At 37.5% G+C, this 24,490-nt stretch overlaps 1 long non-coding RNA gene across 6 annotated transcripts in view; it reads left to right on the top strand.

Moving 5' to 3' along the window:
• Positions 1–24,490, top strand: part of LOC127047037 (uncharacterized) — a 164,094-nt gene that overhangs the window by 67,887 nt on the left and 71,717 nt on the right. For all 6 annotated transcript variants that reach the window (XR_007773278.1, XR_007773273.1, XR_007773275.1 and 3 more), the window contains 2 exons: positions 255–359; positions 15,285–15,362. This is a non-coding gene — a long non-coding RNA (uncharacterized LOC127047037). The remainder of the gene's footprint in view (positions 1–254; positions 360–15,284; positions 15,363–24,490) is intronic.

Below are 24,490 nucleotides of genomic sequence, written 5' to 3'. Positions count from 1 at the left end.
TATACATTTGCTACAACAACTATGTTAAAGAGAAAATTACCTGAAACATAAAATAATATGTAATTATTTTTGTGCCCTGCTATCTATAAACTGAAAGATTTTTTTTCTCTCAGTAGATAAGCACATATATGCATTAGTGTATTGCACATAACGTGAAAGATTCTGTCCTTTAAAGTTAATTTTTACTCAGAAAAATTAACATGCTTTGCAACAAACAACTTTTTCTAATACAGTTTAATAATTCTATGTTTCAGAGTAGAAGATGGCTTGTGACTAATGTTGTAGAGAAGAATGACTGAAATGACTGTTTGGAATTATTCTGGATTAGGCTAGAATGAAGTCTCCTCTGCCAATCTAAGGTAATATTGGGGAAAGTCAAGAAATTCAAAGTGATATATGTCCAGCTGACTGTGTGTGTTGACATTGTGAGGCCGGGCAAAAGTTCCATATGCCTGAAGCCAAAAGAGCCAGGAAACTGGGTAAACCTGGGATGTCATCACTCTGTGAGACCTGGGGATCACAAACCCCTTTCTAAAAGGTATTTAGTCAATGGGAGCAGAAGAAATATTAAAACCTTCTGTATGTCGTCAGATGATGTAAAGAATTTACTGACAATTAAAATCAAAAGTTCTGTCACAACAAGCTAGCATCTTGAAGTTGCAGTGCTAAGGAGTTATTTACCAATCAACCTATTATAGAATGTGAAATACAATCACATGCTAGTTTTCAGTTCATTTGTAGAGAAAACCTTTCCAACAGCACAAATCCCATTTTACAAAAACCCCACAGTCAGTTTTAAATGAAAAAGTGGACAATTAATCATAGATGTTCCGATCCTGCAAGGGGCTGAGTGCCCTCTTCGAGTCAGCGAACGTAATTCTGATCCCCCTTATCCTGGTATAAATCAGGCCTATGGAGTTAGCTTGGTATAAAATGAGAGCAGAATGAGGCCCAGTTAGTAAACTAACAGGATTTGATATATAATATGCATCAAAACTAGTGTGATTTATTTAAAAAATATATTTTTATTCTTTAAGTTATATCTGTACAGAAGCAGAAAATACATTGAAGTTTGAGGTATACCTTGTTCTGTCTGACTCTGTTTCCTTGAGGTTATATAAATTATCTACTCTCTCTTCATTTTAGATATCAGTCTGGGCTCTAAAAGATATTAATTATTATATAATCACTTTCACTAATTGTTTCTCCCCTTTGAGTATTTAGAAACTTGGTTGTGTTGACAATATAAAGGATAATGAATGGTTGTTAAGTTGCCAGCAGTTCAAAATAAAGTACTCAGTTTCTGCTAATAATTTTGGTGAGATAAAGTCAATACGATTTTACTGATATTATGCATTATGCTTTTGTCATCTTATAAAAAAACCTTCACTGTAATAACTAAATTAATAATTTTATTATTTATAAAACATCCCTACCAAAGTGCTCAAATTGCTATACAATAATACATTTAAAACAGTCTAAAACATATTACAGACAATACTGCAAATCCTTAATGTTCAGAAATACTATTTGCTTCAGCAGGTTTGACTTGTTCTATAAATACAGGGCTAGCAAAACTGGGTCCTTAGTAATACAAAGCACATAATACAAAAAATGCAATAGGCATGAAAATAGGAACAGTCAGATGGATTTTCAGAAATGGTTTGAATGAGACAGTTTTCCACAACTTTATCAGGCACTTTACATATCTAACACAAATCCATGTATATGCAAGTTAATTTAAAGTTAATGAATGTCCTGTACAGTAGAACTCACCAGTAAGATTTATAGGTTTTTATCCTCTCTTAAAGACAAATGCCGCACACATGTGCACACAGTGTCCTTTTGTGGAAGTTGGGCGCTTTTAACAGATTTTGGCCCAATCCAAGTATGGAATACTCATTAATGTTGTTAGGAATTAGGCATATGTTGAAAAGGGAAATATACTCTCTAATTTTTAGTGGGCTCTAATTTTAGAATCCACTTAAATGTTTAGATTGTTTTGAAGTACTTCTTTAATGTTATATTATTCTGTGACACCAGTACCCTGCCCATCTATTACTGTGAGAGCACTTCACTTAAACAATATTTTACTAATTTAGAATACAAAAAGATGCTTACTCTCTTTAATACTTGTAATTGTAGCACTAGTCTTATTCTTTGCAGTTTTTAATGAGATCTCAAATTGATTTTGATGCTATTATTCACCTTAGTCTTTTGTTCTTTATACATAACTCAGGGGCTGATGATTTATGGTACAGCCTAAAACAATGGAGGCTGTTGCTTAGCTAGAACACTGTAAAGGAAAGTATCCTGTAAAGTTTAGTTTCTTGGAGGCTTTAAATCATGTCTTGAAGACTGATGTCCTTTATTAAAGTCCAGAACATGTACAGGAATGGAAAGTTCCCTACATTGCTCCATCACTGCTCCTCAGGATGGTTTTGAAGGAATGTTGTCTCCATACCCATTCAATCCTTAGTCTTTTTGCTGACATTGCAATGGTTATTTGTGTTATGATGTGGACACCTGTCCACTAGGAATTACACTCAGACCACCACCATGTTTTATACTAGGATCATGAGAATCTGTGTGCAAGCTTTTTGGATTTTTTTTTTATAATTTAATTTTAGGCAGTTTTGTGTTTGAAAAATGTCATTTTTTTCATGAAATTTTGTAAACGAGGTGTTTTCACATCTAAAATATAAAGATGTGTAAATTTTGCTTGATTTTTTAATTGTCAGTACGGCTTTGATTGAAAATAGGCCCAAATTTCACCTAAAATGTTGCGCATATTTGAGAAAATTTAACTTTTTTCAAAATTGAATGACCTAACTTCCAGGGGTATTATGAGGATTAACGAACTAATCGACAAAATACTGTTTGCCATATTCCTATAAGTAGTCCGCTTGTGTTAAATTCTGCTCCTGGTTACAGTGGTGGGGCTACTCACATGAGTAAGGCAAGCTGGATTTGATTCAGCATTTGTACAGGCTTTTGAATAAATTTGAAAACACTAGCGATATAAGCGGGACATAGGTTTTTGGGTGTGATCCTCTAAGATACTCATGTGCCTGAGTCCCATTTTTAGGCATCAGTGAGATCCACAAAACTCTGGCTTGGCTGCCACCTAATCCTGTGAGCACCTAACCTCACTTGGCACTGAAGTTTTTACAGAAAAAACTCCTGAGAAACCTATGTTTCTGCCTCTGAGAAAGTGTACTGCATCCTATTAGTGAACTGGGGAAGACAAATGTTCAGCCACCTAAGTACTGTCTGGGGACCCGATATGGTAGGTGAGCTCGGAGTCCACCTATTGGATTGACCCCCTCACACAAAACAGCTGGGGGAGGAGGGAGGAACTCCCTTATAATCTTTAGTGTGGTGGTTAGGGTAGTTACCTGAGAGGTGGCAGATCCCTGTTCAAATCCCCTCTCTCCTTCATGAGGAGGGGATACTTGAACTGGGAATCTCCCACCTCCTGGGTGAGTACCTGTCATGTTCTGGGATGCAATCCAGACCAGTGAGGATCTGTGTCACCACCTGCCCTGTAACCCTGAGTGCCTTCAATGCTCTGCTTCTGTGACAAGCAGCACTGAACCAGCAACTCTGATTCCAGCAGCCTGCTTGTTACATCACAGACGTGCTCTGGTATATGACAGCATTGGTTATACCTGGCAATCAACACCCCAGACGTGCCATTTTTCTGAGTTGCCAGGGTTGCTTGACTGCCACTCTACCTCTTCCTTCAAACCCCATCCCTGCTCCCCTCTTCATACCCTGATCCATCCCCTCCCCTGAGTGTGCCCTGCTCTCATCCTTCCCCTTCCTCCATAGTGCCTCCTGCATGCCTTTGAACAGCTGATCATTGGCAGGTGGGGAGGAGTAGGATCTGATCAAGGGTGCTGCCAGTGGATGCTGAGCACCCACTATTTTTTTTCTATGTGTGCTCCAGCCCTGGAGCACCCACAAAGTCATCACCTATGCCAGTCCCGAATCGCTCGGCAATGTCTAGCCCTCTCCTGGACCGTTCAGAGGAATAATTAAGTAACACATGACTGGGTTGGTTTATATTAAAAGTAAAACAATGTATTAACAAAACGATTTAGGATTTTAAGTGAGTTCAAGTATAAAAGATAGTGTTAGAAATGGTTACAAGCAAATAAAAGTGAAAAAGCTTCCCAGTGGCTAAGACTTTACCTTAAACAAAGTCTTGTTGTGTTGCTTCTTTACCCATCTATCTTCCAGTAAGATGGCTGACCAACCCCCTGGTCAAGATCTTCCACAAAGTCTGATGTGCTTGACTCTGTTGTCGTCTTAATTTGGGGTTCCTTGACACTTGATTTTAAAGTCCAATTAACCTTTGAAATGGATTCTTCTGATGCTTACCCCCTCCCAAAGTAAAGTTCCTTCAAGCTGTGAGGAAGGTGACATGGAGTTTGCTGGAGGAGGAGTTTCTATGCCGATTTTTCCCCATACTGGTGTTCACTAAAATGCAAATAAATTTATCTGTTTCTGCAATTGCCTACCCTTGCTGTGATGCTGAGCGGTTATCTCCTCCCCTTGTTAGCTTGATGGTTTTTACGTAAAAGCATTCCCACTGTCTCTTAATGTGTCTTGGAAGTACCATCAAGGTGGCAGAACCACATTCCTTTGTCTAGGTGGGGTAACTTCAGTCCTGTCTGGCAGACACTTGAACAAGATCATTCCCAATATATTTATAATTTTGAATTTGTCGTCTTTACATGCACCATACAATAATATTAATGATCAGTATGTTATTAGCTTTCTATTGATATCGTACATGACACCTTTTAGACACAGGTTATGACATTACTGAGTTGGGGTACACTGAACTGATCAGATCAGCTGAAACTCACTGCCAGACACCAGTGGGCCCCTTGCCTTCTTGTACTGGGATGTTATTAGGGTCAGACTACCCTATTACCTAAGCTAAAGTTTATAATGAAAGACCTTTTCCTTTTCTACCTACTCCCAGCTCTTTTGTTTCAGGCCTTGCATCAACTTAGGCAGTGGAATGCCCCCAGTTTGTGGATCTCTAAGCAGAGACAGGCACGTCCCTGGGCTTTGTCACCTATCTGCAAAAGAGAGGCAGTGCTTAGAACAGACCCCTCTCACTGGCGTCTTCCAGTGGCTAGCTTAGGTAGCTCCCTGCCTAGCACGCTGGCTTTTGTGGATAGTAGCTCAAGGTGCCTAATTCTCCATTCATTGTATAGGAGCCTAAGTGCCTAACTCATGGTTTGTGGATTGCAGTGTTGTTCCTGTGATTTTCTAGGCACCTAAAAGGCACTCAGTATCATAATGCTTAAGTCACTTAGCGGATCCCACCCTTTATACTTCCCCTAGCTGGCAGGGGGGTGCTACCCCTGGCTTTGCCCAGACTCTGTCCCCACTCCACTCCTTCCCTAATACCCCACCCTGCCCTGCCTCTTCCTGGTCCCACCCCACTCAGTTCCGCCCCTTCCCCAAGTGCACTGCACTCTTGCATCTCTGCCCTCCCCGCCACACACCCCCAGATCCTGCAAAACAGCTGATCTGTGGCAGACAGTAGGAGCTGGGAGAGCGGGGAAGGCGCTGAATGGCAGCGCCCGCTGGCGGGCAGGAGGCACTGGTGTGAGGGAGAGGTGTTGATGGGGGATTGCCAATGGATGCAAAGCACCGCCATTTTTTTTTTACCATGGGTGCTCCAGCCCCAGAGCACCCACGGAGTTGGCGCCTATGGTACTTCCCTCCTCACATCTGCACTTGCACACTAGGGTCATTTACAATCTGTCTCTTACTGTATTCTCAATGCGTTACACCTGTTAACATTAATGGGAATAACTGTGTAAACCCCCTGTTCATGGTAATGAAGCTATTTGTGATTGAAATTAAATTTGCCAATCGAATTCCTTTCCTTTTACTTGGTTATTGAATGATGTGCCTCTCTCAGATTCATTGCCACCTCTGCTAGTCAAATGTCTATCTAGTTATCTCTCATTAAGATATCTCTTCTTTTTTTATGTCCCACTCTTCCCACTGAGACCACACTACTGGCCTCTGGCTCCCATCTCTTCCTCACTCCATTCAAAACCTTGTTATGAGGCCCAGCTGTATTGTTAGTCCTAGAGGATCAAGCTCAATGAAACTATCTAGTCACTGCCCAGGTAACCTTTTGGTACACAGCCTATCCCTAGGTTGAAAAAGGACAATTACTATGAGGTTATTGAAGATTACTATGAGGATGACCTAGCATCCTGGCTGTTAGACCACCAAATCAACAGTTACTTTACCCTTTTTCTTGATCCTTTTTTCTGGAACTGAAGGCAGGCAAATAACTCTCTCTGTAGAAATTATAAGTCGTCCAAAAAAAATGGTACAATTCCATCCAGACTATATAAAGCAGAAGATGTATTTATTTTAAGGTACATCACAGAAATATGTACAAAAAATATAAGTGATTATTTGTTTAAACACAGAATGATGGCTAAGGAAAGCTTAATACATACTAGTGAAATTCTTAAAAACAGCTTAGTTACAATGAATGAGTCTAAAATTTTACCAAATTTCTGTGTCAGGCTCCTTTCAGATCTCCATAGTGTTGCAAACCACACTCTTTACTTTAGAATGAATTGTCTACCAAGATTGACCTTTCTGAGTTTTATCCCCCTCTACTAAAATGAACAACTCTCCTGAACATCTGTTGAACTTAGATGTTCAGATATTACACTGAGGTATTTGGGATGGATGGATTTTAGCCGCTCTACCCACTGGATTCCCAAAAGCTGCTGTTGAAGGTATCTGTATACAATAATTTTCTGTGAATATCTGACAGCAACGGGAGGTCTTCAAGAAAACATCTAGAAAGGATGGTCAAGATTAGGTTTTGGTCTCCTTGACTCAAATGTTCTATCTATTTTTTTATGTCTCTCAGAACTTTTAAACTAACATTCAGAGTAATTTGTGGGTTACTGAGTTTGTCAGGCATTAACTATAGAAGAAATGGGCCTGTATCACATAGTTCATATATAGACCCAAATTTTCTTGAAGATCAGACTTGAAGTTTTCAGTCATGTTTGTATGACATAGGGATGCTACAGCTGTGAATTTAAATCCAAAGCTGAACATCCTTTGAGAGGAGTCTGGAACTAGGATTTTGGTTTGGACCCATCTTTGAAATATAGAGCAGGGTAAAAACCATTCCAATAATGCAAACACAGAATCAAAATCGTGAGAATGAAATAGGAAAGTTTTATAAAAAAGATATACCACAAGGCAGGTACTGAGTGATGGGCAAACCTCATGGGTTTTGGAGGTTTCAAAGGCAGATAAGGCATATAACCATGTAAAAGTTTGTTTGCTGATTTCAGTAGTAGAGTTAATAAAAATAATAATAAAATGATTACAATCACCAATACTAAATATTTAAAATCTTCAATTCCAGTCAGTTTATAGCTCATTTTTAAAAATGATGTGTGCAATTATGCAGTGTTGGTCACAGGATATTAGAGAGATAAGGTGGGTGAGGTAATAGCTTTTATTGGACCAACTTCCGTTGGTGGGAGAGACAAGCTTTTGAGCTTACACAGAGTTCTTCTTCAGGCAAGAGCTGAAGAAGAGCTCTGAGTGGATCGAAAGCTTGTCTCTCTCACCAACGGAAGTTGGTCCAATACAATATATTACCTCACCTATCTTATCTATCTAATGTGTGCAATTATGCACACAAAAATGTATGCAAAATTGCATGCCTGGTCTGTACTTGCCATTACCATAATTAAAAGTGAAAATCAGTTATTTGGCATGTAAATGTGTAATTTAATTGACCATTTGTATGCACAGAAACTTTATTGTGTATATAATTATGGTATTGGCATATGCAGTTATGAGCCAGATTATGCCTGACTGCTCCAAGGTTTGCAAAGGGAGAGCACAAGAAGCCTTCTCTCTACTTTTGTGACCTAGCACATCAGCCTGGCACAGTTATGGTCCTTGCAGCCCCCCTGAGTGCATGGACTATTCCTTAGAACCTCTGAAGACTCCTGAAGGTACAAGATCCCTGAAAGTGTATAGGAGGCAGAAGGGGCATAGTCTTGCCCTGATCTGTGCATTGGTCAGCGGAGCTGGCTGGCCACACAATAGGGAGTATATCGTTAAATTTTGTGAAGCTTCATCTTTTAATATTTAAAATAATTTGCATGTTTGAAAATAATTTGCATACAACTACACATTTCAGTTTACTCTTTGTTGAGGATTTAGTGCTGGTGAAATTATTGCATTCAGAGCTGCAGTGTATGAAGTCCTCTTTTTAACAGGAGGCCAAGATTTCCATACACTCTGTACTATCAGCATGCCTTAACTTTGATCTCTGTAGGAATTTCTATGGAGATAAAATGGGTATGTAATTCTCCATGGCCCATGCAGTTCTTGACCTATCTTCTGAATCTGCCAATTAGTGCAAAGTATGGTGGTGAATTTGTGACATAGGATCTGGAATTGAGACCCACTAAACTCATATCATATAAGGCTACCAAGCATGCATAGCTTGAGAACAACTTGTAATTCCTACTAAGGTAGGTTGAATTCAGACTGAAGGCCTACAGATCTCTAATGTTATACCTTCAAAAATAGGTGTTGCTTTCTTCAAATAAGAGCATTAAACTGAGTTGTGACCTCTTTGGCGCTTACATAAGCAGGGTCTTCCTTTCACTGAATACACAGACAAACCTACCACATGCACTGTTCTCAGGCTTCTTCAAGCATACTCTACAATTGTCCCCCCCATCTCCAATTAAATATTCTTGCTCTTAAAGAGAGAGCTCCTATTACCCAAAATGGAGACAAACAATACAACGAATGTGAGTATAAATCCAAAATCACTTCTATGTAGAGTGTTTTGCAATCTAAAAACATTTCAACAATTATAATTATTCAAGGGCCTTAACATTAATTTAGGAGGAGCTCCCATCTCACTCGCTTTACACCTAGCTAGCTAGCTATTATATAGCAGAGAGAGGACCCCCTCCTAAGTTAGTGGCAGGATCCTGAAATAATTGCAATTGTTGCAATTTTATGGAAAATAAAACATACAACAAATTACAGTAAAAGAAGAATGTAAAAGGTCAGGCTCTTGAAAATTTGGAAATGGAAGAAATAAGGTTACCTGTACAACTTACTTTGGCCTCTTTGTACGCGTTAGGGTCAGGGCTGGCTCTAGGCACCAGCAAACCAAGCACCTGCTTGGGGCAACACATTTTCAGGGGCAGCATTCCGGCCATCCATTTTTTTTTTTTTTACTTTGGACAGCAAAAGCCTAGAGCTGGCCCTGGCAGCAGCAGTGCGTTGTGTGTGTAGGGGGGTTGCCCTGGGGCCACTGTAGTTTGCGCCGCGGGGGAGCAGTGCCCGCATCTTGTGGCTGGGCCGGGCCGGGCAGTCTCTGAGTGGGGGACAGTGAGGCTGGGGGCCACCCCATGGGGCACACGGAGCTGCCTGCAGGTGCCGCAAGGTGTCTGCCCCCCAGCACCGCAGCCAGGGCTGGGTGAAGCTGCCCAAGCTGCCCAGGGACTGCAACAGGGCGGCCAGAAGCAGCAGCAGCAGTGGGGCCATAGAGGGCAGGGCGCTGCCATGCGAGGCCTGTGTCCCACTCTCCGGGGCTCTGCTCCCTCTGAGGTTACCATGCCCTGGCTTCTCAGCCCCCTGCTGGCTCTAGCCTCCCAGGTCCCAGCCAGTCCTGGAGGTAGGAGCCCTGGCTGGAGGGATTCTGGGCTGAGGTGCAGCCCAGGAACCCCGCTGCTTACCCTAACCCAGCCAGCACCAGACTGGCTGGAGGCGAAGGAGGGGTCAGCACTGGTGGGGGGGAGCCCAGGGCTGGGGTGGCAGGGGGTGCAGTTGGAGGGGGCGAAGAGAGACCCCAGGGCTAGGGTGGCAGGGGGTGCAGGTGGGGGAGGGCATTGATGTGTGAGGTGGGTGAGAGCTCATGGCTGGGGTTGGGGATAGCCAAACATTTTTTTGCTTGGGGCAGCAAAAAACCTAGAACTGGCCCTGATTAGGGTACAGTCTTTAATTATATGATCACATATTTTTTCTCACTTGTGGGATCAGCATAGTTTGAACATAGGATCTTCACAAATACAGCAAAGCCTCTTCTACTGGATCAAAAGGAGTAACTAATAGCAGAGGTAGGATGTTTTCTCCTATGTGGATGAACTCCCAGAGACAGACATGACACACAGTTTGTCAATGTGTTATACATCTTTGTGAAACAGCTGTGAAAGGTTGGATATCAGGGTTGTGGGTTCTGTTCCTAGTAGTGGGAGTAAAGTTTAGTCTGGAAGTTAGGGCAGCAGTTACAGACAGGCTGGTGAAGCACACAGATTTGACATAACAGTTTGAAAGGCAGTGTATCTGAATAGATGAGATCAGGGATAACCTCCGATTGACTTCATTTGCAAAATAAAAAGTTGCCTGCTTCCTAAGGGCTTGGCAAGGAAGGGTTGTGAACTGAACAGAAATACAGAACTAGTTAGAAGAAATTAGACCAGTTCCTGTGGACCAACTAAGTGCAACTTCCTTGCTTAATGGTATAATGGTGGAGAATCACTCAAAAATGTTTGACATTTTACCTGAGATGTGGGCAGGCACCATAGAGTTGAGTGTCATACTGGGGAATTGGGAAAAGATTCTTCCTCACTTTTCTGAAGTTCATCTTGTGCCTGTACAGCTGTCCTCAGATCTCAGTGCAGGCCAGTACCTCTGGGACACAACTGATCATTGTGCACATAATTGTGTGCACAGTTTTGAGATTCAAGCCCTTCCTGGTTTAACTTTCTAAACTCAAAATTAAATGCACCAAACCAAAAAAGTGATGATAAAATAGGGAAATTATGTATTAAACAAAATCTATACCTTGAACAATTCTATACCATGTTTTATTAGCTTGAGGCAATTTAATCATGCTTTTGTTGCACTTCCAAAAATAACCTCCAGGGTTTTTATAAGTCAACACTGTTAAACTTTTATTGGGCCAAATTTTGCCCTTGGATGCTGCACAAGACTCCCATTAGCCTCAATGGAAGTGTTCCATGTAGAAGAGAGGGCAGAATATAGCCCCTCTTCTTTGTTTCGGTCAGCCAAAATATCCATTGACTTCAGTGAGAGGTTTACCTGAATGAGGGCTGCAAAATTAGGCCCTATAACTGCAGCTACTGTTCTAAACGTTAGCTTAGAGTTTGTGCTAAAATATTTTTATTATAAATCTTTTGTTTGTGATATTTTATATTTTAGTTTTGGTTATGTATCTTGTTCAAGGCACTTTATAAACATAAATACTAATGATTTAGGAAGTAATTTATTGGTGCATGCCATATATGAATCCACCTGGTGTCCACAGTAATACAGCACAATCCTTATTACTGACAACTCAACCCTCTCCAATATGAACTTCCGAAGAATGAGAATGAGTTGGTAGTTTAAAGTCCAACTTTGCAGCTGGGCCTGTATTTGGTCTCTACTTGTGCATATACATAGAGATGCCAGCGTTTTGCAGATGCAAATACCAGCCGCTGCAATTAAAAAAAAAAACTAGCACCTGCTTGCACATAAACAGCATAATTTTCACCCACAAAACGGATTTGTTTCAATGCATTTTGTGAGGAATGCTAATAGTTGTGCATATTTTAGAAATATTGAAACAGACATTCAGGTAATTGCACTAATAAAGTGTGGAAGTATATGTGTCTGCATGGACTTTTGCACATGCATAAATAGAGGTTGGATGTTGACAATTTAAACTTAAATGTCACCAAATAAAATGGGATGAAATAACCTGCAGCCTCAGAGCTGCACAAGCCAAAGGTATTGGCTTCACTATAGGCCAATCAATTCAATAATAAGGTTGACCTGACCTGAAAGCCAAAAACAAATAAACAAACCCAGCTCCTTGTTTTCAAATGGCTGAGTTGCTTAGAAGAAGACCATGCTCACACAGAGGACACTCAGTTCTCTGGACTAGTCCTTGCAGTAGAGCTTGGTGAATACTGCACATCATTTTCTGAGAATGTTTGTTCACATTTTTAAACTACTGACTTTAATTGTGTTTGCCCCTCCTTTATGTTTGCTTGCTGTGAATGTTCTAGTGGACAAGTTTACTGGTAGGAATGGTCATTAAAATAGCAAATTTTAAGCAAATATTACAGAATATTCATGGAGAGAGAATTTCCAATTCCTACTCATCAGTATTTGCACCAAGAACCTGATTTGAAGAGTTATGTTAAGTCAATCAGAGAACAGAAATATACCATGTTACCTATGTGCCCAATCAAATCAGGTTAAACTTTGAATTAGATCACTAATAAAGCTATAGACAGAGAATTATGTGAAGAAATTATTCAGCAAATAATTGTGAATAACAAATATATTTTTAAAAAGTCCCAATCAGTTTGAAGACAATTGAACCAAAAGTGAACAGAAAGAGGTGAAATAAATCAAATTACTAATTATAAAATATTTACCCAATTCTACCTCCCCACACTGGGCAGAGCAGGCTTCATGATTTACTCCAGCCAACTCAGCTATAAAACCCTGAAATGGAGGATGAGACAGCTTTGGGTGCTCCCTTGAATAACTATTACCATTATTTATTGATTATATGTATTGCAATAGGAGGATCACATTGTGCTGGACACTGTAAGCAGAGCTAACATTTCCTGTACATGAGAGACCCCCAAGAAAATAGTTTGCTACAGCTGAGATACCCACACCTAAATATGCTGGGACCGAGGCAGACCTGTATGGGTGGTACCCATGCCTGCAGGAGTTCCCCGGTTCCTCGGATTCGGCAGCTTGCCTGAAGGAGGTCCGCTGGTCCCACAGCTTCGGCGTACCCGCTGCTAAATTGCTGCCCAATTCAGGGGACCGGCGGACCTCCTGCAGGCAAACTGCCGAAGCCTGCCTGACTGCTGCCCTCACAGGGCCCAGCAAAGGGTCCCCCGCAGCTTGCTGCCCCAGGCACGCGCTTGGAGCACTGGTGCCTGGAGCCGCTGCTGCATGTAGCTGTGCAGTCTCACCAGCCAGTACATGAGAAGGTGGAGCCATGCCTCTTTTCCCCCTCCTCACTCTCTTTGGGGTGTGGTATGCTCCTGCCAGGGAGCAGCAGTCTTTGGACTCTCCTGAGTGAAGGGACTTCAAATCTGCTTGTTTTTTATGTGGGCTACACAAGGTGTGGGAGAGACTCCTTGTGCCAGGTTTTTCTAACTCTTTAAGTCCTACACACAGCCTGGGACTTTGATTGTAAGCTCCTTGGGGCAGAGATATTGGGTCAGATTTCAGTTGATGTAAACTGATTTAGCTTCTTCATTGACTTCATTTTGATTTACCATTAGTCAAAAATCTGGGCCATCATCTTTTATTTATCTTTCTATTACTCAGGCAAAATAGGATTATAATTATTTTATTATTATTTATTATACATGCCTTTAGGATTGAATCTCTAAATATTATTAATAACTGGTATATATTATTGGGGTAGAGAATAAGATTCCAGTCCTACAATTGATTGCACATCATGGGGCTGGTGCACTCACACAAAGCTCATTGAACGGGCAGCATTCGGCTTGTGTGCTATCAGTTGCAGAACTGGAGCCTAAATGTGCATATTCTTACATTGTGAGCTCTTTGGAGTGGATTTGGGAAATTTTACTCATGCAAATAATCATTCCTCTTGTGAGTAGATCTGCTGAAATCTATGAGTAAGTTTTGAAGAATCAGCCCCAAAATTTCCATAAAATTAAAAAGTACTGGGAACGCTACAACATGGAACAACCTGAAATTTACAGTACACTTAGAGTCAAATCCCTTTGTTTCAAGATCATGGGAAAGAGACAACCCTTGAACTTAAAGGTTAGCTGTCCACAGTGAATTGCATATACAGAATATGAAATACATTTTATAAGGCCACTCTATCCAAATCCTTACAGATAGATGAACAGTAGACACGCCCAATTGTCATAAATGCGTTATTACTGCCTACCTATCACTAGTATATATGTTTAAACTAACTGGAATAGGAAGATTTTTGGAGGGGCTTTAACCAATAGCATTCACTTTTAAAAATAATTGTAAATCTATTATTATTTTACAAGCAGAGAGAATGCCTCTGGTTTAACTAATGAATCATGTTGATAAATGAAATGCTAATATCAGTAGGTGAACAAATCCCTCTCTGCATGTAGGTTTTGCTTTGTCACTCTACTGTATTCCATATCAGTAGAACAAAGGCTATATTCATAATGAGTTCATGCAAATTACAATCTGCAAAAGTATAGTGGGGGAGGGGAAGATGTAAAACATGGCCGTCAGTGTAATGACCAAGGAGTAGAGAATTTAAATGTTTAATGCCTGCGCATTCAGGCTCATTTTTCTGTCATCTCTTTGAATGGGCAGACTGAGGTTCTTGAAAGGCTGGAATGAAAACATCTTCCTTTTGGGCCAAAAGTAGTATTAATAAATATTTAACGGAATGCATATTAAAGAATGTCCATATATACCTTCACTGCCACAAATATTTATTTTTAAATAAAAGAAGCATTGTTATAATTAGCAGCTGGGAAAAAAGCCCTGCTACTTGTGTTTTCAAAAAGCTTTCCTTTTTTTCCTTCTTCTTCTTCTTTTTTTTTTTTTTTTTGCCCTGCTGCACTGCTTGCATGCCAGGTTCCCATCTCTCAGCCATGATGGAAGCTTAGAGTACAATAGAAACACAGGACAATATGAATTACAAATACATGAATATCTTACTGCATGACCTTTTTATGGACTTGTAAATGAACATCTTCTAAAAATATTCTCCACTGTAAATTACTTTACTACTGATGGCAGTGCCTTGCAAAGATACTTTACAAAACAAACAAACAAATGCACAAAGCCACTAGATAGTCATGTTAAACTGAATGGTTTAGCTCCTGTCTGTGAATTAACCTTTTTTTAAAAAAAGGATGTGAATTTCATTTAATAATATATACTGCATATCATGTGTTTTAATTGGCCATCCTCGTAGCTTGAGTATTTTATATATAATGAATTTGTGAATAGATACAAATTAGAATAAAAAGGAATAAAAAAATAATGTATGTACTGGTACATGCTAAGTATACCTTCTAGTATTTTTTGTATTACTGTAATCTGGTTAAACTAATATCTATCCCTAAAAAGCAGTTAATTAACTTTTAAGTGTGAATCTCTGGAAAAAGAACAATATATGTGGAATCTATACTAATATCAGGTTTTTTTTATTTTAGGGCCTCTTTCCACAAACACACGTGAGAGAAACTTTATTTATATGAATAGTTCACTTGAGATCAACTGGGACTAGTCACGTGAGTAAAGTTACTCATATGTAAGCATTTGCAGGATCAGGCCCGTATTCTATAAATATTTAGAAAATAGATCATTGATAAAATGTATCACTCCCTTATGATAAAACAAGGAAGTTTCTTCAGAAATATCCATGTGGTACTTCTAAAATGTACTGTTGAAAGGCTTTCTTACATTTAAATTTAGCTGAATATGAATGGTTTCTTTTGAACTGTTTAAGACCTTTCTTTAGGTGATATCACATGAAAAACTAAAATGAATAACCTTTTCTTCAGCTTGTTAACTCTTTTGTGAAATATCTTAATGTTGTCAGTGTGAGAGTACTGAGCTTAATCAGCAAAATTGACAGGGATTTATGAACTTTTTCTTTACAAATGCATTTACATATACACAAGCATATATATGTACATAAATTCACTTTATTATAGCCATTTTACACAAACTGAACCTTAAGTAGTTGAAGACTAAAAAGCCAATCAAAATATTCTTCATTTATCCATAAGTCCACACACCTCTTAAAATTGTTTCTTTAAAAAACCGCTAAATTATGGAAATACAGACTACATTACAGAATATTTGCCAGTTATATCTTGATTCTTATTTGAAATTCCCACAAGAATATAGGCATGACAGTAATATAAACCATAGAAACAGGCAAAAAGTAGAACACAGGGACTTGTAAATAAATCCATGAATATCAAAAAGCAGAGATGCTAAGATTATGCATTTTACCAGTACAGTTTCTATGCTTGTAAACCATAAGGCCAGACATTTGTAAGATGCAGTATTGCCAGCTCTGCAGAGAGAGAGAAGAGAGGTGGGGACAGGCAGACACAATAAAGCATAACAACATTCCTGCATGTCTAATAGCTTAAATATGCTATGCCTCACTATATCCACACATTACGAGTAACATCAAAGGATCAGTTAATATTTCATCAATAGTTCATCTCTGAACCAAATAGTTTTTACAAAAAAAAAAAAGATTTGTAGCTTGAATGAGTGGGGAGAATGAAATTTTTAGAGTAACCATATTTTAAGACACAATGTTTGTGTATCACACATTTAACACAGTACATGCCAATCACAGCACACTAGCATTATATTATTTATATTTTAGCATTGTTAGCTTGGTTAAATGAATATTGATAGTTCTAAGTTCCCTTTTAATAATAGAAATGTAATGCATAATTTTAATGTAAAAGAAAACCCTTAAATGCCATTTTTTTATATTTGGATTTATGGGGGATGTTTTATAGAAATATGGGAAGTTTTTGTTTGTTTGATGAATACTGTGGCTTTAACAAAGAATGACGGAATTGTCTTAACAAAGAAGATGAAGGCTGTATGTATCGGTTACAATAGAATAACCACCTTCCAGATCTCTTAAATCCACAATATATGTAGTGTGTGTCCTGAATGGCTTTTGTTTTCAATGTCTTTTGTAAGCTTTTAGGGTTTTCTCTGCATCAAATGTCAAGTTAATTTACAGGGCGCTATTACTGATATGTTTCCTTGGTTTGTGGTTTTCTGTGAAAGGCAGGCAGCTGAGACCAAGTCTTAGGATGGAGGGGGAGGGGCAGAAGGAGAACCCATAACACATACAGTGTGCCAGTGTCTGTAAATTGGCTGCCTATATGACAGCGGGCCAAGGGAAACCTCTAGCATTCATTTGCATGCTGAAGAATATCCAGGATTAAACTGAACTGATTTTCATACAGGATTTAGACCTGACATTTATTATTCGGTTCACAGACCTCTTGAAGGAAAGTTTGTTTTCTACTCATAGATGAAAAATCTTCTAAGATAACTAAAGTCTGGCTTAGCAGTAACAGTAAATAAATATCTTTCCTATATTTCATATGAATTTATCTTATTTGATTACCAGACATATGTTCTCCACAAAAAATTATTGTATTTTGCTCCTTAGCAGGTCCAAAGAATAATATCTAGCACATCCATTATGTGGCGTTTATAAAATGTGTCCATAAATAAAAAATAGACAGTTCGTTTAAAAACCAAATTAAAACAATTTTTGGAACAAAAGGTATAAATATACGGACACGTTTAATTTTACACCTGTCCCATGTCTTTCTGTAGATTAATTTTTTCTTCATACTGTATACATCAATTAGTAATTTTATACACAATATGTAAAATGTGAATGATTACTACATAAAAGCCATATGTACTGATGTTATACCATATCACTAGTTCATTTTCATCACTTAATAGGTTGCATAAAATATTTCAGTAATGTTTAGCATTCTAGTCTTAATCATTGGTAGTGATTAAAAACTCATAGCCCTATATTTTAATAAAATCTTAAATAAACCAAGCCTTTACTTTTAATGAACAAATCTAAAATGATTTGACATATCACCAGTCTGAAGAAATATATTAAAATATTTGGGCACAATTGTTCAGGATGCTGTGCTCCAAATATCATTCCCAGTGACTTTGAAACAGGGTACTCAGCACCTTGTGTGAGATGCTCAGCATCCTGGAGGACCAGTGACTTTGTAAGTATAGCCAATGGAATCATTTGTCAATTTTGAATGTTTACTGAATAATATTTAAAACATAGGCTAGTCTGAGAACTGAAAATAAAGGCTTAAAATAGGCCCAATTTAAATGGATGATTCCACAAGTATTGATATGCAGTAACTTTCCAATATACATTGAAAACATATAGGGGCAGATCCTTAACTGGTGTAAATTGTAATAGCTCCATTGATTTCAGCGAAGTTCTGACAATTTACAGCAGCTGATAATCTTCCCTAGAATTTGTGTGTTTTGGGCTGTTCCTGGAAGGCACTGAGCACCTCAATGTATAACCAACATGGGTTGAAAATACTCAGCATCTCCGAGGTTTGTACCCCTTCCTAACATAGAACTGAACAGTGTAAATGTCAGCCAGTCCATGTAGGACTGTTTTATTCTAAATATATGTTCAAAGTAAACTGGGAAACCTGTGACATATTTACACATTTTGATATTTATAATTTGTGAAAAAAAATTGTTAGGACAGATGCACCAATGTTTTAATTTGATGGATAATATGACAGACTGTGAATTATTTTACTATTTAAAAATATAGCTTTAGTGAGATATATTATTTTGTATGGCTATATCACGTCAAGACGTGTATATTACTCTATATATTCCTTTCTTAAGTAATAGCACAGGTTTAGAGTCTTCTGTAATGTGTGACATTCAATTTATACAGTGATATCTATATCTGTATATCACATATAAAACAAATGTATATAAAATATTACGCTTGATGATGCCTACCTTATATACCATTGAGGTTTTTCTCATATTCAAATATTCCATTACCTTCTGTCCAATTGGTACTTTTAAAATCGTAATTTAATACAGTGATGACAGAATCCAAGAAGAACTTTCAGGGAGCCATACCTCCACCACATTAACTTAGATGGGTTCATGTGAGAGCAGGATTGAGTTTATATACCTTTTGGAAATGCTGTTTCTTAAATCCATAGGATATGAAGAGTAAGACAAAAGTCTTTCTGTTTAAGTGTAGCTGCAGTGGCGTAGTATGCTTATTATATAATGAACTGCACCCTTTCATTTAATGAAAAATTAATAAGCTTTATTCAAAACATGCAAAATTACAGATTAGAGCTATTATTTAATCCTTTATCTTAGCCTTCAAAATGCTAGTTTTTTCAACGTAAAGATATAGCATTGAATCATCTTTTTCTGCACTAAAGACCTTATACAGTATTGATTTGCATGTTTTTAAGTGTGAACATTTTATTAAGGTGTGTGCTTGTCTAAACATCATGTACTTTTTGCAAAGTAATTTTAAAGCAATATACAATGATACAGTATTAGCAGTGTAATAGACAAGTATACATTTCAGTGATTCTAACATTTTCTATGATTCTATGTTTTGTAAAAAGCTAGGCTTCTCAATGTTACTGTAGCATACTAATGTGTAGTATTATCCATTAATACTTTGAGGCCTAATTCAGCCACCATTGCATTGCACTGTATCTTACCCTGTTAATAATTTCACTGATATTAAATGAAGCCAATGAAGCTGTGATGATTTATACCAGCTGAGGATCTGGCCCTATAAGTTATTCACAACAAATCTATAGAAGAGCAAAGATTTATCATAATTGGTAATCAAAGTAAGCATGAAACTGTTAGACTAGGTCCTAATTAATCTCTGAATTAAAAATCATATACAAAATTCTAGGAGGTTCAATAGATATAGAACAAAATTCCAGTATGCCACAGTTGCCAGTAGATAATTTAATGTTATTGTTCCAAAAAGCTATTCTTAAAATACAACGGTAGGTGATGCTTGCTAAATCATTCTGTCAGGTGGGCACTCAGAATATTCGAGCAATTAAACAGATCAGATTCATTTTAGAAAGCCAAACATATGTTGAAAATTTTACTACTGTAGCTTTGTAGCCTTAGGTAACATAATGTAAAATACCTACAAAAGTAGAGCTTTAATTTTTTTAAGTAAGTAAATCATCCCTCCTCCTTATGTATGACAGGCTGTGAAATATATATAAAAGACCCTATCAAAAAATGGAGCTTTAAAAAGTAGTATGCTTTGTATTTGATTTTTTTTAAAATTTATTATTCAAATTCCTACTAGTTCTCACTGCTCCCAAGAGAGAGCAAGGAAACATTAAAAATACTATAGAAATAAAAAGGATAAGATATTTGTCACTCTCATTTAAATTGATGTATGCTGCTGTCCTATAAACGTCACATCGGATAACCCTGAAAAATTACCATGAATCTCCATAATTACACATATTCATGATGGTGTTTTGCATAGCACTAGCAGCAGACTGAATGTGGAGAGCTGTAGAGGGGTGAAGAAATACTGAATGATTTGACAGATTAAAATTATTACCAGCATCCTAGAAACAGACACAGCAACAGTTCCGTTTGGTTTGGTTTATAAAAATAAAAGAAAACCCATAGTAGTACTCATAGAATAATTACATAAATAGAAAATTTCTACTACATATTTTGTCATAAAATGTTAACAAGGATAAACTGCTGAGACATGCCAGTGCTAATTTGAAGGTTCTTTTTTACTATTGACAGTTGTAGACAGAACCAGCAATGAGAAAAGCAGAGGAGTATTTTTCAAAACTGCTTTGTTTATTGCATTTTCAGTACCAGACCAATGCAGAGACTTCTTATTTTTTCACATGATGCAGATGAACCGAGTGCGAATTATATAGGTACATTGTCGTTTCTGTGAAAAAGATGAGGCCTGAGCAATATTCAGTAAATTGTTAAAAGGCTATGAGAGATAGAAAGGTTGGCCTGTGTCTAGCTCAATAGTTTTTTGTGCTGAAGCGAAGAGCAGAGTTAATCAGGGGCTCTAGAAGTAATTATCGACAGAGTTTGGGTAGTACGAATGCTTGGGTAAACAGCGATTGTTCTTTCCACAAGATTCCGAATAGAAACAACAATACTGGTATTGTCCTCCACTTCTCATTAAGGGGATTCAGAGATGGAGCTGAACACTCCGAGGCGGATGGGAAACTGACAGGCAAACTGTGCTCTGAACGAATCTCTCATGATCCCACTACAACAGGCTCTGGCTTTTGGCATGAGCAGTGCCAGCTGCATTGGGTGAAGCCAAGCCTGTCATACTATCTTCTCATCAAATCTTCAATATACAGAGGCAAAAGCATAGTTAGAGCTTAATGAAGAAACAAATACAAAAGAGAAGATTAGGCCTCGTTAACACTTGCATTCATTTGCCTTTATAAAAACTGCAATATATGGGTTGCTTTACAGAACTCATTCTTTTTTTTTTTAAATGGAGGAAAGTTACGTTGATGAGGTGTTGTTTTTGTAAATACTTTTTATTTTAGATCATGCCATTGCCACATGATTATAAACTAGATAGCTTTGTCAAAAATTCCATTTGAAACAGTTTTGTCAATAACTATCAGAGTGCATAAACGTATACTTTAAAAATGTTGATATTAATAATATTGTACCTCATTCCATCTGAAGTGTTTAGTTACATACTTTACTAATAAAATTGTATGCTTCTGGAAAGTAATCTCATGGCACTTTGTGTTGTTATTGAAGACAATCAGTTCTTCAAGGCTAAGTGTTTACATTTTGATGGCTCCAAATTACTATAGGGCCAGATTATGAGCCCCTTACTCACATTGAACAGAACCTTACTTCATGAGTAGTCCCACTGATTTCAATAGTACTACTTGTGGGATAAAATACTATTCATTGTGAGCAAAGGGCTCATAATCTATTCTATTTTACTTCAGTGAGCTAAATTTGTGATGCCTTTAATCAGGGTCCAATCCTGCAATCCTTTTGCATGTGGAACTCCCACTGAAGCCCACAGATATCCAGTGATAGGAGGGTTTGAAGAATCAGGGCCTCAGTCTTTAATCATAGAAAACTTCATTGCCTGCAATTGGAGTTTAGCCGGGATAGACATAACAGATGGAAACCTGCCCTCAAAATCAAGCTTTCAGAAAGGAGTTCAGGATTTGGTCTTCTATTAATTGCATTTGAGAAGAAGGAAATATACACTATATATAGGTTTACATTAAAGTAACCAGAAAATTTGATGAGTATAATGCTACAATTTTTTATTGTGGTAAGCAATCATTCAATGAGCACAAAGGTGAATTGTCTGTAGATGCAACATAAAATGTATATTGGTTAATGCTACATTTAACTGTCAAACACAGATATTGGTAGGGTATATTTTAAATGCGAATACTGTAAAGAAATCAAGAGAATTTTAATTGAATAATCTGTTTACTATGTTGCAGAGTGTACATGTAAGAAAGATCCATAATAGCTCTATAGCTTTAAAACCTTAAATGAATGTTCAGTGAAGACAATGTTTCTAGAAGACGATGCAGAAGAATGTGCACATTACCTTGTTCTGAGAAACATTTGATTTTTACAAATTTTTGCACAACTTATGTGCATGTTCCCTAAGCAAAATACTTTCTTTTCTTCTATTTGCATAATGACAAGCTGTGTCTCAGGAAAATTTGTGTAAGGGACACTTAAGAATTGTTTCCAGTAAGCAACTTCTTTTTGCTATGAAAACTATTAAATAAAATAAACTGACATTTAAATATATCTCTGTCTATCAGTCATATAAATAGTTTGATGATGTAAACATATAAAAAAATAAGACTCTAAAAGCCTAAAGTGTTTTTTGTATGCGTTTACTTTCATATACTGACTCACTGCTGCCTCCGTGACAAGAAATGCTTATTGTAGATGAAGCAAGTGATTTGCAAAAATAAGGCCCCATGTCACAAGGACTCTAGCCCCTAAGTTTTCAATGAATGTATGCTTATGTTTACATTACCAATTTTGGGATAGCATTATTTGACATAATTATTCTTATTATAACTTCTATAAGAAAATTTTGTCTTTCTGTTAAGAAAACAAGCTACATCTACTGAATCACAGAAAGTACCATCATTTCAAAAAGGTTTTTGTAATTGAAGTCCTATCAAAGTGAATCATCTTTATCTCCAAAATACTTTCATAGACCCAGAAAGACCTTGTGCAATGAAAGCATGCTTTTAGTAATTATTTGGTATTGCAGTTACCAGTCAATAGCCCACTGTTGTGATCACGGGACTTATATTTGTGAAGCTGCTGGTTTGATGATGAAGATGTATATGACTTTTTAAAAAATATTTATTTGTTCAGTTTTCAGTTAAGGGCAACAGAGGTTCGCATGATGTTTCCAAATGTCAGTATCACTGTACAATAGCATTAAAATCAGTATTGGTGCAGTTAGCAAGTAAAATGAGGCCACAGTTTTTTCATTACACCAAGAAAAATATGTATCTAACATTGTTACTAATTACTTAAATAAAGATATCAACTGAATTATAGCTCATGTAATCATTTATGTATCAAAATTATACAAAGTGTGGCTGCATTAGTAAATACTTACTTCTTAAAGTCTTTGTGGTTTTAAAATAGATAAATACACTACCTTAGAAGTACTGTTCATCCAACACATAATATATTAGATTCATGTTCTGAGGACATAACATGCTAAAAGCACATAGAAATAATGCTTACCGTACTGTTACAGTACAGTACTGTTATCACATATGTACATGATATATTTAAATATATGATTAATGAAGCTCTATTTAGAGAGAGGATATTAAGACACCGTAGTCATTTTTTAAAACAGGGTGTTGCTGGTAAGTGAGTGGTATTGCTGCCCTCAAATTACAGGGAGCAGATTACACCATTCATTCTGTATTGTTTATGTTTTAAGTAATTTTTGCAGAAAATTAAATAGGCAAAGCTATCTTTCTGAAGAACTGAAAAGCCTTTTAAGTAGGTTGTAAAAATGTCTTCAAAATAAATGACAGTGAGCCACATCCTGATCTCATTGAAGTTGGTAGGAATTTTACCACCTGCTTCAGTGGGAATAGGATCTGGCCCAATTTATGTTAAAAATTCAGAAAATATGTTGAAAAAATAGAGATTTCTGCATGCACCTTCAAAGAACTTGTATCTATAATAAACTACTGTACAGTGTTTTTCATGTACCAGTACACTACTACCATAAAAAATTGATGATTTGCTACAAAAAGTCAGGCATGATATGTAACAAAGATCCCATATTTACAGAGCCTGAAAAAATTGGCAAAAATTAAAAATTATTTATAAGGTTAATCTGTGTTTGCATGCCTCTCTTTTCAAGTAAGTAGCTAAGCAATAAAATGGCATAAAATGATATTGCAGCCAACGATTTAATAGGGTCTTGATTAAGCCACTCATACTCACTTGTGTAACACTTACATGAATAGTGTTCAGGGGAACTGCTTGTGTGAGTAAATGCCCCTCAGTGTAAGGATTGCTGAATTGTACACTAAGGGCATGGCCAAATCCTAATGAAATCAACGAGAGTCTTTCCATTGGCTTCAGTGGAAGCTGGGTCAGGTGCTAAATTCTTGATTCTGCAAGGTGTTGAGCAGTTGGGCCCCAATCCAGCAAAACACTTAAGAACATGCTTACATTTTTAGGCATGTGCAATGTCCTGTATATGCTAAGTTAAAATTAAGCATTTGCATGATTAAGCTGA

The sequence above is a fragment of the Gopherus flavomarginatus genome, chromosome 3, assembly GCF_025201925.1.
Source record: "Gopherus flavomarginatus isolate rGopFla2 chromosome 3, rGopFla2.mat.asm, whole genome shotgun sequence".
NCBI classification, from domain to species: Eukaryota; Metazoa; Chordata; order Testudines; family Testudinidae; genus Gopherus; species Gopherus flavomarginatus.
This window is presented reverse-complemented; position numbering and strand designations above follow the sequence as displayed.